General features: G+C 41.0%; 1 pseudogene; it reads right to left on the minus strand.

Annotated features, from left to right (window-relative positions):
• Positions 1–4,537: 4,537 nt before the first annotated feature.
• Positions 4,538–19,178, minus strand: part of LOC112252659 — a 67,591-nt pseudogene continuing 52,950 nt past the window's right edge.

The following is a 19,178-nucleotide window of genomic DNA, read 5'->3' on the forward strand; positions in this document are numbered from 1 at the left end:
AAGTGGGTTTGAAACTGAGCCAAACAGTAAGGATCAAGAGTACAACGATGTGCTGTATTACCTCACTGCTGCCATCCTAATCAAGTCGGAGCCTGAGCATGTAATCAAGTTTTATCTAACCTTCCTTAATATCTTGTAAAATATTGATCTAATTTGATCTTTAATCCTAGTAATCTTTTTGTGTACTTTCCCCTTACCTCCCCCTTATGAAAGCAATGCTTTGATCAGAGGGCAAAGTTGAGCTGATACCATATCCTTATTCAATTCTTTCAGATCAATATTAAATGCCTAGGGGCTGGTGCTAGGAGTGAGGGCTTGGAGTAGTTTCTGGACCAGGCCTGCGTAATGTATGGCCGACTTCAGAGAGACTTGCTAGGTGCTGAAGCTCCCTCGGGAATGTTTAGCACACCCAAGAAATAATGTATTACTAGATGCATGCTTAATACACCATAGATTGCACCACCCCTACTCAACAACCAAGCCACCCCTTAGCTAGACAAAGTGAAAATTCCCTGGTGCACCCACAGGTGTAATGTGACCATCAAAACAAACACCTACCATTTGTAGGACCTCTGACCATACAGTTGAAGTCAGAAGTTGACACACTCAGATTTGAGTCATTAAAACTTGTTTTTGAACTACCACACATTTCTTGTTAACGAACAATAGTTTTGGCAAGTCGGTTTGGACATCTACTTTGTGCATGACACAAGTAATTTTCCCAACAATTGTTTACAGACAGATTACTTAATAATTCACAGTATCACAATTCCAGTGGCTCAGAAGATTACATACACTGAGTTGACTGTGCCTTTAAACAGCTTGGAAAATTACAGAATATTATGTCATGGCTGTAGAAGCTTCTGATAGGCTAATTGACATCATTTGAGTCAATTGGAGGTATACCTGTGGATGTATTTCAAGGCCTACCTTCAAACTCAGTGCTTCTTTGCTTGACATCATGGGAAAGAAAATCAAAAGAAATCAGCCAAGAACATTGCAGACGTCCACAAGTCTGGTTCATCCTTGGGAGCAATTTCAAAATGCCTGAAGGTACCACGTTCATCTGTACAAACAATAGTACGCAAGCATAAACACCATGGGACCACGCAGCAGTCATACCGCTCAAGAAGGAGACGCGTTCTGTCTCTTGGAGATGAACATACTTTGGTGCGAAAAGTGCAAATCAACCCCAGAACAAAGGACTTTGTGAAGATGCTGGAGGAAAGAGGTACAAAAGTATCTATATCCACAGTTAAACGAGTCCAATATCGACATAACCTGAAAAGCCGCTCGGCAAGGAAGAAGCCACTGCTCCAATACGCCATAAAAAAGCCAGATTACGGTTTGCAACTGCACATGGGGGCAAAAATCGTACTTTTTGGAGAAATGTCCTCTGGTCTGATTAAACAAAAATGGAACTGTTTGGCCATAATGACCATCGTTATGTTTGGAGGGAAAAGGGGGACGTTGCAAGCCGAAGAACACCATCCCAACCGTGAAGCACGGAGGTGGCAGCATCATGTTGTGGGGGTGCTTTACTGCCGGAGGGACTGGTGCACTTCACAAAATAGATGACATCATGAGGCAGGGAAAATTAGGTGGATATATTGAAGCAATATCTCAACATCAGTCAGGAAGTTAAAGCTTGGCCGTAAATGGGTCTTTCAAATGGACAATGACCCCAAGCATACTTCCAAAGTTGTGGCAAAATGTCTTAAGGACAACGAACTCAAGGTTTTGGAGTGGCCATCACAAAGCCCCGACTTCAATCCCATGGAAAATTTGTAGGCAGAACTGAAAGTGTGCGAGCAAGGTGGCCTACAAACTTGACAGTTACACCAGCTCTGTCAGGAGGAATGGGCCAAAATTCATCCAACTTATTGTGGGAAGCTTGTGGAAGGCTACCCGAAACGTTTGACCAAAGTTAAACAATTTAAAGGCTACCAAATACTAATTGAGTGTATGTAAACTTCTGACCCACTGGGAATGTGATTAAAGCTGAAATAAATCATTTTCTCTACTATTATTCTGACATTTCACATTCTTAAAATAAAGTGTTGATTGTAACGGACATAAGACAGGGAATTTTTACTAGGATTAAATGTCAGGAATTGTGAAAAAAAAACAGAGTTTAAATGTATTTGGCTAAGGTGTATGTAAACTTCCGACTTCAAATGTATATCGCCCCCTACCCTAGCTAGTCTCAGAAATCCCAGACCTAGATATACCGGAACACTTTTTAATGTGGAAGGCAACCGGTCTGCCAAGGGAGACTAGACGTTAGCTGTAAGACATACAGAAAAATAACACATAGAAGTGAAAAGCACCTGGAATCCCCACCACTATCAAGCACCCAGGAGCCAAGTCGATATCAGGGCTCATATTAGAAAACAGGTGACATAGTTATAAAAATACATCAAAAAAGTGTTTGTTTTTTTGGTCACCATAAAAAAAGCAATTAAAATAAGAAATTATTTATCAATTACATTGCAGGTGAAACATATTTGCCCATGACAAAAGTGATAGATATGGTGCTTGAATATAATTTAAATATCAGGTGGTTATTTTAGTGGCTGATTGATGTGCTCTCTACAAATCTGATATCATTGCAGGCGAGACTCTTTCTTTCAAGGCATTTAAATATTCTTGATTGATTACAATTGTAACACTTTCGAAGCACTCGTCTTGCATGATAAAAGAGAGCCATGCTAAACAACGTACCATATATTTTAGGTGGCAAACAATAACAGTACTGAGAGCTCACAGTGCATGCAATAAATAAACAAATACATACTGGACGTATATAAGCAGCTGTACATACACAATATGTAGTGTTTTAGGAGCTCAACGATAAGTAAATGCATGATCATGTTGAGACTGCTAGGAGAGTCATGTTTCATATGAGGCCTCAGGCCAACCATCATATCACACTGACAATGTTTCTTAATTGAAGATATCAGCAGATTTCCATTAGGGTAATCGTGACTGACAGTGAGTGCGAAACAGATGGACACACCAACTTTCAGTGAGTGCGAAGAGGAAAAAGGAACAGATTGACACTGCACAGTAGAGGTCTGCAACTAATCACCAGGATACAAAACAATCATGGAACACTGAGGGGTTAAATAAGGGGTTAAAGAGAGGCAAAACAATGGCAGGCGAGTTTTTGTTTCACTTAGCTAATCATAGGTTTCTGACAAGTCACATTATCTCTTTCATCAAACATCAAACAAAAACACTTCCATTCCAGGTAACTCAAACTCAACATTAGAATGACAAGTTGAAAAAAAAAAATCAAGATGGCAACAAACAGCATATTAATTACATAAAAAGAGAGTGAAGGAAGACAGACAGAGATGGAAAGAAAAAGAGAACAAGGTCAACGTGCTGAGCTGCAGTGGGAGAAATAAAAAATAAAGAGGAACTGTTATGCACAATAACTGTGCTGTGAAATCCTCCCTCAAAGAGAGAGGAAGCATCTTGTGTAAATGATAAAAAACACATGGCACAGCCTGAGGGAGAACATGGAAGGGAGAGGGGTGAGGAGGAGCATGTGTCACAATCCTCACGCCAAAACTGCCTGGTATTGTCGCAATCAGAGATGTTATACGTGAAGAGTGAAGACTAACAGCAGAAAACAATATTTCTGTCTGGTGGTGGGTCAGGTTGCATGTGCGTGGGGGGGGTTGGACAGACATGAACTGAATAGAACTGAATATGAGACAAACAGCTCCATGGAAGCACTATGAGGAGAGCAACACTGACGACGTGGCAAAAAGGAAGTAAAGGGTGAGATCAATAAGTGAAAATAGTCAATGGGGTGAAATGTGGTGTAGTATGCTGGCGCAGCAGCTGTAGTAATGGGTTATTTGGAGATGCATACAATGTACAGAGATCCTGTATGCCTGCAGTAGTGTCCATTACGTCATTTCCTTTCATTGTTCGTGATACAATCATTCCTTTTTTAAACACAATACCTGGCTACGCACAGAGTGAGTCACACATAAAGAAATCCAGTGCTCAACAACTTACCTGGTAAACATATCAAAACAAACCAGCATAAATTAGGATATGATAAAATGACATTCAGAAGAAGCAACACACAGGGTTATGCATCTGTAGTGAGGATTAAATAGACTATGACAAATCGTGTTGTGCTCTTCCTTTCTCGTGCTGTTCAGAGAACAAACAAACCACAATTTCCCTTTAATACTCGCAATGGTGTTAAAATTATAGGACACAGCAGGTAGGGTAGCCCCTAAACATGATAAAAAAAATAAAAAATGAGTTAAACCATGCATGATGAAGTGGGGAGCGGTTTTGTTTCTTAAAACCAACCGAGTTTGTGGCAGTGTCCGAAATGCCACCCTATTCACTACTATGGGCTTCTAACCTATGGGTCCTGGTCAAAAGTAGTGCACTATATACACTGAGTGTACAAAACATTATTATTTTTATTTTATTTTACTTAAATAGGCAAGTCAGTTAAGAACAAATTCTTATTTTCAATGACTGCCTAGGAACAGCGGATTAACTGCCTTGTTCAGGGGCAGAACGACAAATTTGTACCTTGTCAGCTCGGGGATTCGATCGTGCAACCTTTCGGTTACAAGTCCAACACTCAAATCGGTCGGCAGGTAGCCTAGTGGTTAAATGACAACTTACTAATATTGAGATCCACCCCTCCTTTTGCCTTAATACACACAGGAAACTGTTGAGCATGAAAAACCCAGCAGCGTTGCAGTTCTTGACACAAACTGGTGCGCCTGGCACCTACTACCATACCCCGTTCAAAGGCACTTAAATATTTTGTCTTGCCCATTCACCCTCAATTGTCTCAACAGCTTAACTTATTGGCACCTCACTCCTCCCGTTCATTTAGACTGAAATGTATTTAATAAGTGACATCAATAAGGGAGCATACCTTTCAACTGGATTCACCTGGCCAGTCTGTCATGGAAAGAACATGTTCCTAATGTTTTGTATATGTTATTATAGGGTGCAATCTAGGACGCATCACACCTGTGATTCAGGAGCTGTTAGTAGCTCTACAAAAATGTGTCGTGCGCTGCGGTAAATAACAACAAGGTTAATCACCGCAATAATATAAAGTCAATCTCCTCCAGTCTCTTCAAGGCGGTTGCCCGTTTCTTCTCTATATCTTTAATCTCTTTTGTGGATTCGCTCTTAGTCCTCAGCTATTTGTCAGCCTGGCTGCCGTCCAGATGCTCTGATTGGCTGTCGCCACCACCTCGAAAGCTTTTTGCCGAGGAGGATTTCCGTGCATTCTTCTTATTCCCGGCACCCTCCCCAACCCTATCGCTGTCGGTGGCTCCACTCCCTTCCTCCTCCTTACCCAGCTTCTTTTCCTCCGCCTTGGCTAGCGTAGCCGCGCCCTCTGCTGACGCTGGGCTCAGCGGCTGCACCGCTGCAGACATGGGGCCGCCGTCTTGCCGCGTGCGATGCCCAGGTGGCGGCGCACATACTCCTCGTTGGGGCGCCAGGCGCAGCGCTCCGCTCCCGGCAGGTCTCGCTCCTCGAAGTAGACCACACGCAGGGTTGTGTGTTCCCCCTTGCACGTTGGTGGGTGTCCATACGGAGGATCCTCTGGAAGCAGATCTTGGCACCCTGGATGGCCTTCTTGTGGTTCATCAGGATGTCTATCCCCCATGAGAATCAAACCGTTAACATGCTCTGGGTGGTGGTGCAGCAGCTCGTCTAATACAGGCAGGGCATCCACCTCCTGTCGAGACTGCGAGTGGAGCAGGGCCAGGTTGAAGAGGGCGCGACGGGTGGCCTCCCTCATCCAGCGCTCGGCTGTAGCATTCTTGTCGGCGTCCATGGCAAGCATCTCCAGGTTGAAGTAGCCGCTGGCATCGTCTGGCTCCTCCTGGATGTAGGTCAGGGAACGACGGTTGGCCTCCGGACGGAACCTGGGCTCACCTGGAAAACATAGACAAAGAAAAATGCACACCCACATGCACACACACACACATAATGGTTAGGGCACAATAAGAACAACAGTCATTGTTTATTTAGTTGGAGGTAGGTGTGATTTGTTAAATGTGTTCGGATGGCAACATCACTATACTGGTTTGTGGGTAAAGGTGGGGCACGCACACTCAGCAAGTCACAGGCGCAGATTGTACAGCAAAAACTGTATGATAAGATAGGAATGGCATTCAATAAAATACACACAATTTATACTGCCCAACGTTTCACCATAACGTTTTATTACATCTATCAGTGCTTGCAACTAAAGAGTGTCCCAAGAGTTTTCATTTTTTAATATTAACTTATTGTATGTGCCCTGTGCCTGTAAACTATGCTGGGTGTACGTGCAGCCGCACACTGTACGCGCAGCCGCAACAACCCCGTAGAGTGCCAAGTGCCTCTTGCTGGCACCAAGTCATAAACTCACACCTACAATTGAATCAACAGTTGGGCCACCGTGAACAGAATGAGAGTCATACCAAAAGAGAAAGAGCACAAAGAATACAGGGAGTCAGAAAAAAAACATTGGTGGTGAGTGACAGCATTATTAGAACACCGTTATTAACAATAACACCTAGAGCCGAAATTATTCTGTCATTTTACAGCTGCAGCGAACCGTGAGTGATCTGGGCAGAGCCAGGGGAGTGCCGAGACACACACACACACACACACCACGCCACACACACCTAGTGGGTAGGGTTAAGGTGCATTTATAATAATTGTAATAATACTTATTTTGTCCAATTCCCAAATCTGAAATCCTTGTCGACCCAACCTGCTATCATGGTACATTTGCTCGCACCACGGGGGACCATTAATCACACTGGTATATCTTGTTAGTCTGCAAATGTGAAGAAAATGTTGATGTGTCGCGTGCTGGGACTTTTGTTTAAATTCACCTTCATGGTTAAGGGAGCACTGCCCCGGCCTCTTACCAAGAGGATAAGTTACGCTGAAAATGAGCGTGGGTAAAGAGAGCGGCCCAGGAGGAGGGGAAGGGGGTGGAGGAAAAGTCAGCACCAGGAAGAGGAGGAGGAGGCACCAAGGCAGCACCAGGACTGTGAACTTGGCCTTGAACTCACATGGCTATCTGGGTAAACAATCTAGTCAACAGAGCTACAGACGGCACACCTGAAGGGCTCCAGTTCCAATGAAACCAAGCCTCTTCAGTAGAATAATTAAAGACATTAGGTTTGTTTAAAATAGAGCTCTAGTACTCTAATGCAATGGTAAATCTAACGCTATAGGTCCGGGGGTGTCAGAAATATTTTTGATATTTTCACAGCCATTATTATGTGCAAAATAGCTGCCGGTGGCATGAAAGGCTTGGGTTTAAATGAATAAATAAGTTGTAGGTGTGACGAGGGCTTGGACACTCACTGGTCTAACAAGGCGTTCCATAGCATAATACTGCATGTGTTTGTCTCAAGTTCTGTAGGTTATTGAATGTCTTTGCGTTGTCATCAACTCCAATTTGGCTGGGGGCACGAAATAATCTCCTCCTAGTCCATTGTGGAATAATACTACAAGTTTATATAATAGCATAGGCTAGTGTGTGATAGCAACAGTAAAAATAAATACATTTTTAAACAGTTATTGCTCTATGTTTGGAGTCTACATTGTTGTAATTGGCTTCAATGAGTATAGGCCTTTACACATTGCACTGCACCTCAAAAAAAAAAAAAATACAAGGCTCCTGTAAACTGTATTGTAACATCTGTAGGCCTACTGTTGATATGGCGTTATAGACGGAATAGCCTACGTTTGGAGGACCGTGTCTTTGGAAATGGGGATGGATTCAAGCCTAATGGAGTATGCACTGCAGGTAGAACCTATGTGAATTGTGAATAATGCAAAAGCATGTCGGCAAAAGCCTCACGAGTAGACCATTTGGAAACCTTTTATGCATAGGCTACTTGGCTAATGCATGGCCAGGATAAGAAAGACACCAGATACATTGTTGTGGAAACAAGGGTAGCCTATTAAGGGCTTTGTTTTTTTAAAATCAAACAAAAAAGGAACAGAATTTAAATGTTTCTAAATAGGAGTGTCACGGGATTATCTTATCTCTCATTCTATGACGGGCATATAGCCTACATGAAGTTTTTTAAAAATGCACCACCAAAATAATACCCCTCCCACCTCAGCGCAAGCGAGCTCATATAAGAAAGGTAAACTACCAATCCTGACACTAGGGTTTGAAAATAGAAGAGAGACGGCTTTAACAGGGCGAAATGGCAACCGAGCGTGCATTTGACAATTGGCTTGACAACAGCCCAAAATAGAACCCCTTATCTCTTATCTGGTAATGTTTATTAATGACAAGATGAGTGATTCATTGTTGATTGATAATCTACATTTCAAATGGAACTTCCTGATTTTAAATAAAGGTTAACTAAACAAAACAACTGCTACGTGCTTTGGTTGAGCCTGGGTTGTATTCAGTAGGAGCGAAACGGAAGCAAACGGGCCGATACAGGAAGTGTCATTCCTGTATGCTTATTTTCGTTTTCCATTGCAAAACGTTTTGCTACGATGTGCACTAATGAATACAACCCTGAGTTTCTCAGCCTCAGTCACATACCGGATTCCTGCATGAGCAGGGCAGAGTTGAAGAGGGACAGTTTGTGGTGTGGGTTGAGCTCCAGGGCGTAGTTGAAGTTCTTCAGGGCATCTGAAGGCTCCTTCATCTCGATGTTGACGATGGCCAGGTTGTACCAGAGGTCAGCGTTGGTTCTATCCAGCTCCAGGGCCCGCAGGTAGGCATCCCGGGCCTCGGGTGGCTTGTTCATCTTCAGCAGCAGCTCCCCTCTGGGTTTGTACAGAAAGAAAAGTGAAATCAAGCCAAATCTAAAGCTCACCTTCACAACTGGCTATGCAAAAATTATAACTCATCTTATGGACATCAATTCTCTATTGTTGTTTGTTAAAGGTCCAATGCAGCCGTTTTGATCTCAATATCAAATAATTTCTGGGTAACAATTGTGATTGTTTCCAAAAAGAAACTCTTAGAAAAGAGCAATTTCTCATGCAAGAATTTAGCTAGGACTGTCTGGGAGTGGTCTGAGTGGGGGGGAGTTGAAAACTAGCTGTTATTGGCTAGGTTTAGAACTCTCTTTCTTATTGGTCTAACTCATTTCTACCACTAAAATGGAATCATCATAATTTTCATAATTTCACAGTATTACAACCTCCGTGTGGAAATATATATAAAACACAGGGGAATCATGTTTTTGACCCCACTGGGCCTTCTCCTTGATCTACATGCTTTGATGAACACACGGTCACTATGATGTAGAGCAGACTGTATAGTGAATCATTTTTATTTTATTTTACCTTTATTTATTTAACTAGGCAAGTCAGTCAAGAATAAATTCTTATTTACAATGACGGCCTACACCGGCCAAACCCGGACGATGCTGGGCCAATTGTGCGCCGCCCTAAGAGACTCCCAATCACGGCCAGTTGTCATACAGCCTGGATTCAAACCAGGGTGTCTGTAGCAATGCCTCTAGCACTGAGAAGCAGTGTCTTAGACCGCTGCGCCACTCGGGAGCCCAAGCAGTCTGCTTGGTCAGCTGTGTTAGAGCAGAGTAAATAACTGGCTTTTGATGAACACACTGTCACTGTGATATAGTAGACTGTACAGTTGACAAGTAGTCTGACCAGCCAACTGTGTTACAGAGCCGATTTAATGGCTTTGATGAAGGATGTAAACAAAATACCTTATGTTGGTGTAGAATTAGGGCTGTTGCGGTGACCATATATATTACCACCACACCGGCAGTCATGAGTCACAGTAATCTCCTTGTATGCTCTCTGGACATGTGTTGGTAGTACCTAACTGGCTAACGACGTCAGGTCACTAATGGCCTGACACTCAATGCTCTATTGTACCTCTAACCACTCTGACATCAATGCAAATGCAATCGAAGCTTACATCAAACACTTATCAAAACAGTATTATGCCTTTAAAACTCAGCGTTAGTCAAAAATGTCTGACCTCAATGTGATGATCAATATGAAGAAAGAAGTTCAACAACAGGTTGAAACTGAGTGGAAAACTTGGTCATTGTGGATGTTGTTTGAAAGCTAAACAACAAAATGGACAGAGTTTCCTAAGGTGATGATTTATTCAAAGCATTTAAGCCGTTGCATGTAGAACATCCCTATGCATATTAGAGCTTATGTATACACATAGGCCTATATATGAGCCCAAGCCCCCCGCCCCCAAAACCGGAATTCAAATAATGATTGTGCCATTATACAATACATAGCCTAATAGCCTACCGCAGGCAGGCTATTACGCATGGCATTAAAAAACAAGATTTAAGTAATCGCCTTTGAGTGTGGACTGTTATGTATTGTTACTTTCTATCCACGAGTCTGGGAGAGAACATATAGGCTTAGGCAATACAGGGCAGCTTACAGAGTTCGCCTACAATTATAGTGAATTTGATTTTGAATAGCCTAGTATTAGGGCATTTAAAAAAAATATTTTCATAATTAATAAGCTGACATTACATTTAGCTACATAATATCTCACCACTGTGCGTTTCCATCTCCTCTCTCTCCTTCATCCCTTTCTCAAGCGCGCAGAGATAGGGGCTGTCAACAGTTTAATTAAATACGTTTTGTCGTGAAAACATGATACTATCGATGTTCCCGAAAAGATTTCACTTGGTTTCCCAAATTAAGCACGGGGTAGCTGCAGGAACAGGGTTGAAGAGCCCATAGCATACAGAGTTTGGGCGGAAAATCACCTGTCGCGCAGCGAGTGGCTGCATACTCCTAACAGTGGTTGATGCGTGAAGTGGAAGTATTCTTATAAACCCAGACATTTCTATATGCAATCCCAGGTGAAAGCAGAGTTTTGATGGTTTCCACTAAAAAGTGGAGGATCCCAGCTGCTACTATAGTTATTTCTCAACTATTCCACTCTAAAATCGGAGTAGCCTAGACGGCATGATTTAAACTGTGGGAAAGCGGTCTCCATTCACTATTTGAGTGCATAGGGATGATTCCCCTGCTCCTTTTCCTATCCGTTTGATAATGGAACATTTTCATTTATTTTTTGGGACATATTAGTAAAGATTAAATTGGGAATAGTCTGATGGTTGAAAATATGATCACTTGATTAGAGAACAGTGTGTGTCGCCTGAGGCAAGTCAAAGAGCGCAAGCTTTTTTGTTGTTGCTACATTTCAAATAGTCAATAGCCTTCAGTCGCATCATGCAGCTCATATGTTTTGATTTCGAAGACATTCTAAGGTTTGTATCATTCCAAATAACTCTAAATCTAGCGTATAGGACCTTTTTCAAATGATCACTTTTACACTCAACATAGCCACTTCATATTGGCACTAGCTCCGGAATGGGAAAAAATATCCTTTCCATTTTATTCAGCTAAGTTCAATAATATACTTTCTTTTTTTTTTTTTACAATAAAATCACATAATATAAAATTATGGCATGGGACTCATAAGCATATCTTGTCTGATAAATGAAGTAGTCTTAAGTCTATGGCATGACTCCTATTCGGTTTTTCTGAAATACATGTCATATCATGTTTGTTCGGCCCTGCCTAAAATAAATTGATTTATTGTGATGGTGTATATTAAATGGCTTATTATACTTTTATAATGTTCCAGATGTTCCAAAGGCACGCATCAGCGGCTTGTAAGTGTGGAGGCCTGGAGATGCTAACCATGTTTTATGTTCATTAACGGTCAATTACCATTGGACCGGCAGTCAACTGCATAACAATAACTGTCTGATAAAATGTCATGACCGCCGAAGTCCAACATAGAATCTAGAATGACTGCTTATGTAATTGATTCGTTTAAGTCTAATTAGTCATTTACAACCTACGTCAGCAGTCAATGGACCCTTCACTGAGTTGAATTAATGTAATTGACTGCTTACGTATGTTGTAAATTAATTAATTCAACTTCTGATGGAGTGCCTACTGACGTATATGGTAACCATTCAAATATCAGTATGCTCAAGGTTGTTATTAAACAGTTATGATGTAGATTGTACATCACCCTGATGGAGGTAGTAACTACACTAAATAGACTTCTGATGAAGGATGTTAAGAGATAGTCAACAGCCTTGTTCAACATCATTATTCTGATATGGTGTAAACTAACCACCTTGCCAACTGATGTAGGATGTTAGTAAAGGGGCCTTGCCTGCTGATGTAGGCTTGCTTGAAGTCAGGCCTCATGCTGATTGCCTGTCTGTAGAGTTGGTACGGCTCAGGTTTGCCAGGTTAATGTACAACGTTCAGGTGGTTGGGCGCCACACGGGTGGCGTACTTCTTCCCTGGAATGATCTTGAAGGGTAACATAATAAACTAGTCCTTATCTCTAATTTGTTGACGATTGATCAGTAACTGATCCATGATGCTTGTTCCACATGAAAGAGATTAGATCACACTATATTATATGCTTGCAGTTGTTTTGGTTTGTTATTAACTTCATTCTGACAGGTTAGGGGTACTGGACACTAGTTTGCCAGGTGAACTATTACGAAACAAGTGTTCTTTTCTTCTCAGGAAGGCCAAGTCTGAATATTTTATGTCTGTTACCACTGATAACCTGAATGACCTTAGAAAGTTTTGGAAGGCTATTAAGTCTATGTCTGGTAACAGTAATGTTAATGAATTAACGTCATGTGTTTTGAAGAACTCTGTTGCTATATATGACAAAACTGAAATGCTGAATTGTTTCAATGAGCACTTTGTATCATCTGGTAGGCTGATTGATTCAGTGTCCTCTCTGTACAACCCTGCGTGGATGAACCAGTGAGAGCTGGTCAAACTTTTAGCTTTTTGCCATTCTCAGTGCAGGTGGTACATAAAGTCCTGAAATCCTTAGATCAGAGAAAGCCTGCAGGTCCTGATCTTTTGGATCCCTACTTTTTAAATCTGGAAGCTGATTTCATAGCTGAACCACTTGAATCTCTGTTCAATCTAACCCTGGAATGTAATGAAATTCCAAAGATCTGGAAATCAGCATTTGTCCTCCCACTTTTAAAAGGGGGAGATCCAACTCTTTTAAATAATTATAGGCCAATCTCAAAGCTGTCACCCCTGATGAAAATACTTGAAACCCTTGTAAGTGAACAGCTAAAATAGTTTTTATTTACTAACTCTATTTTATCAATGTACCAATCAGGCTTCAGGAAGAAGCATAGCACAATTACAGCAGCCATGAAGGTTTTAAATGATATCACTGAAGCCATTGACAAAAAACAGCACTGTGTCTCACTTTTTATTGATTTCTCTAAGGCTTTTGATCATGCTATACTAAGCCAGAGATTGTCAAGTGTAGGTCTTTCGGAGCATGCAGTTGCATGGTTTATCTGTCTGATAGAACTCAGTGCACTCAATTTGAAGGGCTTTTGTCTGTTTAAATTGTCTGTATTGAATGGTGTGCCTCAAGGCTCTGTACTTGGTCCTCTCTTATTCACTATTTATATAAATGATTTAGACAAGCATGTCCAAAATGCACAACTTAATTTTTATGCTGATGATACTGTTATTTACTGTTGTGCCTTGTCTCTTACAAAAGCTTTCCAGAACATGCAAACTGCTTTTTACTGTTCAACATACCTTGTGTCAATTGAACCTTATTCTCAATACTGACAAAACAAAACTAATGGTGTTTTCTAATGCAAGAAATAGACCTCTGAACCTTTCACTTATTACTACCTGTCAGGGCAAGGAGATTGAGGTTGTAACCCCATATACATATCTTGGAATTTTAATTGATGACAGCCTCTCTTTTAAATTGCATATTCAACAATTTACAAAAAATATTGAAGCTGAAATTGGGATTTTATTTTAGGAATAAGGCCTGTTTTTCTTTTGAAGCCAGAAGGAGGCTATATATCCCTAGACTATGGGGATATTTTATATACGAATGCTTCCACTCAGTGTTTGAGATCATTTGACACTCTTTACCATGGTACTTTGAGATTTATTTTAAACTGCAAAACCCTTACGCACCACTGAACTTTGTATACCAGGGTTGGCTGGCCTTCTCTAGTCACTCGTAGGCTCAGTCACTGGTATACTTTTATTTACACAGCCATTTTGGGTTTACTACCTTTTTATTTTGCATTTTTGTGGTGGGTACTCTCTTCGTTCAATGGACTTTATCCTGCTAACTGTTCCAAATGTCCGAACTGAATTTGGTAAAAGGGCTTTTATGTACTCTGCGCCATCGCCTTGGAACACCTTACAAAATACTTTTCAACTGGAAGAACTTGTCCCGATTTGGTGTTTTTAAATCACTGATGAAGGATTTTGAGGCTGATTCCCTGACCTGTCAATTTTTTAAAATTTGCTGTTTTATACTCGTGTGAATTCGATGGTTTTTACTAGATTACTTGTAGTTTTTCATGTTGTCTGTCTAATTTTTTTGTATTGACTTGGTGCTGCCTATCTTGGCCAGGGCGCTCTTGAAAAATAGATTTTAATCTCAATGAGCCCTTCCTGGTTAAATAAAGGTTAAATTAAATAAATAAAAGAGAATGTAGACCAGGAGTTCTTAAAGTCGCGTCTAAAAATATATTTTTTTACATTAATTTTTTTTAATGAACATTACTAACAGATTAAACACATTTTGTCTGAGGGATCCATGGAATACATTTAAAGGGTGTTAAATAATACAATGTAATAAATGAACAAATATATGTAATTCATTCATTAAAGTGATCATTCAGAATTTTGGCAATGAGCCCATTTATCTTCCTTCATACTGGACACGGACATACAAATGGTATTGACATGTTCATCTGACTCTGGGGAAATAGATAAAGGGCCTCATTGCCAAAATCCCAAAGTATCCATTTACCTCTCTGGGATAGGCCAATTGCTCTCCACTTGGCCAATTGCCAGGGAAAATGCAGAGCGCCAGATTCGAATAAAATACTATAAAATTCACACTTTCATTAAATCACACATGTAATATACCAAATTAAAGCTACACTCGTTGTGAATCCAGCCAACATGTCAGATTTCAAAAAGGCTTTTCGGTGAAAGCATAAGAAGCTATTATCTGATGATAGCACAACAGTAAACAAAGAGATAAATAATATTTCAACCCTGCAGGCGCTACTCAAAACGCAGAAATAAAATATAAATTATGCCTACCTTTGACAAGTTTCTTTTGTTGGCACCCCAATATGTCCCATAAACATCACAAATGGTCCATTTTGTTCGATTAATTCCGTCCATATACATCCAAAATGTCCATTTATTTGGCGCGTTTGATCCAGAAAAAAACAGCTACCAATTTGCGCAAGGTCACTACAAAATATCTCAAAAGTTACCTGTAAACTTTGCCAAAACATTTCAAACGACTTTTGTAATACAACGTTAGGTATTTTTAAGTGTTAATAATCGATCAAATTGAAGACGGGTCTATCTGTTTTCAATACAGGACAACAACAAACTGACGCTACTTTTCTAGTCTTGCCCAACTCTCAACAGTGTTACACTGTTTCAAGATGGCTGTACTTCTTCATTTCACAAAGGATTAACCTCAACCATTTTCCAAAGACTGGTGACATCCAGTGGAAGCGGTAGGAACTGCAAACAATTGGTTTTAAAATCCAGTTCCCCAATGAAATCTCATTGAATAGACAGTGACCTAAAAAAAAAAATGTCCTGAATGGTTAGTCCTCTGGGTTTTGCCTGCTACATAAGTTCTGTTATACTCACAGACATGATTCAAACAGTATTAGAAACTTCAGAGTGTGTTCTATCCAAATCTACTAATAATATGCATATCTTATATTCTTGGCATGAGTAGCAGGAAGCTGAAATTGGGCACGCTATTTATCCAAAAGTGAAAATGCTGCCGCCTATCACAGAGGTTTCTAAAGGAGGTATATGTCATATTTTTGCATTGTAACTTCAGACAATGTCCTTAATATATCTGCAGTAATAGTGTAATGACGTTTCACAATATGTTATCCCACTTGAATGGTGCAGCCTTCGTATATTGTCAAAAGGCATCTCTTGTTGTCAAGTTGACTGGGGCAAGCGTCAAACATATAGAAATAGCCCCCAGTCAATTTGACAACAAAAGATGTTCCTTCCCAGGGCGCATGTCCGGCCATGCACGGCCAGTCATTGTAAAACTCATTGCATGCTATTTCTATCTCACTCGAGTTGTGGGGTCCTTGATTAACTTGCCATCACAAAAGGGCGTCCCCGGGCCCCGAAAGGTTTGAGAACCCATGACATAGAGAATGTAGTGAGCTTATGGTACGTTCTTAACTCTGTTACACTCACCCCACAGAGATCCAAGCCGTCAAGCTGAGCACAACTTGTGCATCCGGGTCATGGCACTACTGTTACCCGGGTCAGTGTGCTGCTAACAGCTTAGCTTCCTCCACTGTCCCGACTGCCCGATCCTGGGCTCGAACCAGTGATCCTCTGCTTCGCAACGCACGTGACTTCCCTCCCTTGATAACGTTCGAACTTTTTGAGCCACCCAAATGGTAACAATTGGATGGCTCCATCCTTGACTTTCCAAGCTAGCTGTGGAGTGAGCTTATGGTACGTTCTTAACTGTTAAACTAACATCACTTTTCATGAGATTTTGGATCTTAATTTGAGAGATAGCATTGCAGGAAATGCAAACCTGTTGTGTATTCAAGGCTTAAAAAGGTTTATTAAGTTTGTAATTTCCACTTTAAAATGTCAACCTGGATTTTCCCTAACGAAAAATGTCCATCAAGTATAATTCACATTTCCTGTTGCTGCAGAATTATTTTCCTGCTGTAGCAAACTGGCTCAAATTAAGATCCTACATCTGTACCGATGTTTCAGACATGGCCTTAAAATTACAAAGCAATCAACAGAAGAGACAACAAGTCACTTTCTTAGAGGCCATAATAATGACTGAGCTGGAAAACTAGCATATCAATATAATTTCAAAGCCACCGACAGCCTCTGATGTGGGCAATATGCTTCTGTCATGGCCAACATGAGTGGAATTTTTTCACAGTTGGATTTTCTTGGAAGAAAAAGATCAAATTTGTATATATATCCCACAGTGATACATTTCTATACTAGCCACACATACAGCCAGAGGGAGAGAAGATCTGTTTCTTTTATGTTTTCTAAACCGATTAATCGAATCAGAGTTTACGCAGTTTGTCACACCCTGACCTTAGAGAGCCTTTTTATGTCTCTATTTGGTTTGGTCAGGGTGTGATTTGGGTGGGCATTCTATGTTCTGATTTTCTATGTTTTGGCCGGGTATGGTTCTCAATCAGGGACAGCTGTCTATCGTTGTCTCTGATTGGGATTCATACTTAGGCAGCCTTTTTCCCTTTTGTTATTGAGGGAGGTTATCTTTGTTTGTGGCACTATAGCCCTTGTAAGCTTCACGGTCGTGTCTTTGTTTCTTGTTTTGTTGGCGTCATTTATATAAATAAAGTAACGTACGCTCACAACACTGTGCTTTGGTCCACTTCTTCTTCAGACAGTCGTGACACATTCTTTCAAATACATTATGAGAACATGAGACTGAGGCAGGGACTTCCTCCATCGACAGGCTCACAGAACCGTATAAAACACGTACTAAAGCACCATGTTGTCCGTTTCATGCCATGGGGTTGTCAGTCGTTGGATTCCTGGACAGAAGCGGAAATCTGGATATAGACAGTTAACTCGTTTGGGGAAAACCAAATGAATAAGAGGAATGATCAAAATAAGTGTAGTGTATCAAAAGCAATTATCATTGGGCCCCACGCGGAAATCCTGTTCAGTCCCTTCAGCATCGGTCGTCGATACATGATGGCCATAGCCGCTTGCATGCTTCAGCTGAAAAATCCCTTGAAGCTCAGACAAGGCCTCGCCTGTTCCGTTTCGTGAGGATAAAATTGAAGAAATCAGCCCCGCTGCTTATTCACAAAATCGTAATTTGTTTCGAAGCTGACCCCTCGCATGGGAAGTACAGTCAGGCCCTTCAAATTATTATTATCAAATAGGCCATAGTCCAGAAGTTGTTTTTCTTCTGGAAGTTTGGGGTGGATAAATTGAGGGAACTGTCACTCATAAATGACAAAGAAACACCACATCAACGCTTACCTACAATAATGACCAAAGGGCTTTCACATGCCAGTCATGTTTGTAGGGATTTCAGATGCTATTTCATTAGGTTTTTAACAAGGAGATCGGATCACAGAACTCGGTTTGTATTTTATGAACAATAGAATAGTGAGAACTGGGCAGTTACAGAGAGAGACCGACAGTAGAGATGTAATCTAGAGTCTGCAGCGCAACCACTAGGCCAGGCTGAGGCACTGCCATTTCCTTGATTCCTTAGATAAACCAACTTTGAGGGATTGGGGTAGGAAATTAGTCCGGCCTCCCGTTGACCTCTAAAAACGTAGCCTCATCAGAGCTGAGGCGACAGAGCTGCATTTCTAAGCATTAGACAGCTGAGCATTAGCTCAGACTATTAAACTGACTATTAAATGATCAATTAATGCCAAAGGTTTTTACAAAAACAAGTCTTCAGGAGACTTAACATTTAAATGATGATCAATGTTCTGTAAAGCGTGAAGAAGTGCCACTTTAGTTGATTATGGTAATTGAAGCTGCACTTAATTTTGTAGAATATTGGCCTGTTGGAATCAACAACTCCCTACTTACATTGCACAGTTCGGGCATGATCTGATTTATCTCTAGAGAAACTGCGCATCGAGCCCACAAAAAGTGAAAAATAACCGACATTTTGGTGTGGGTAGGAAGTCAGATAAGAGGCATGGCCTTTATTGACCTCCATCATTATAACAGACTAGAGGTGAATGAGTTGCACTGATTAGCATTAGACAGCTAAACATGATTTGATGACTAAACATTTAAATTCATGTCAAAGAATGACGCTGGAATGTACAACATCCATTTTACGGACTCCTGGCCCATTCTGCTATTTTGTGGGGGAGGGTTTTGGCGCTAATCTTAACTTTTTTTGTACATAATGTTTCCACCATCGTTTCCTATGACCGAAAAGAGCTTCTGGACATCAGAACAGCGATGACTAACCTTAATTTGGATGAAGATTTCTACCTCAATGAGTCAGCCGCACAGGACATACTGCTCACCCCGGACTAGGCACTAATCCCCGGCACTCAGAAGAGAAAGATGGCGAT

The sequence above is a fragment of the Oncorhynchus tshawytscha genome, linkage group LG06 (assembly GCF_018296145.1).
Source record: "Oncorhynchus tshawytscha isolate Ot180627B linkage group LG06, Otsh_v2.0, whole genome shotgun sequence".
NCBI classification, from domain to species: Eukaryota; Metazoa; Chordata; class Actinopteri; order Salmoniformes; family Salmonidae; genus Oncorhynchus; species Oncorhynchus tshawytscha.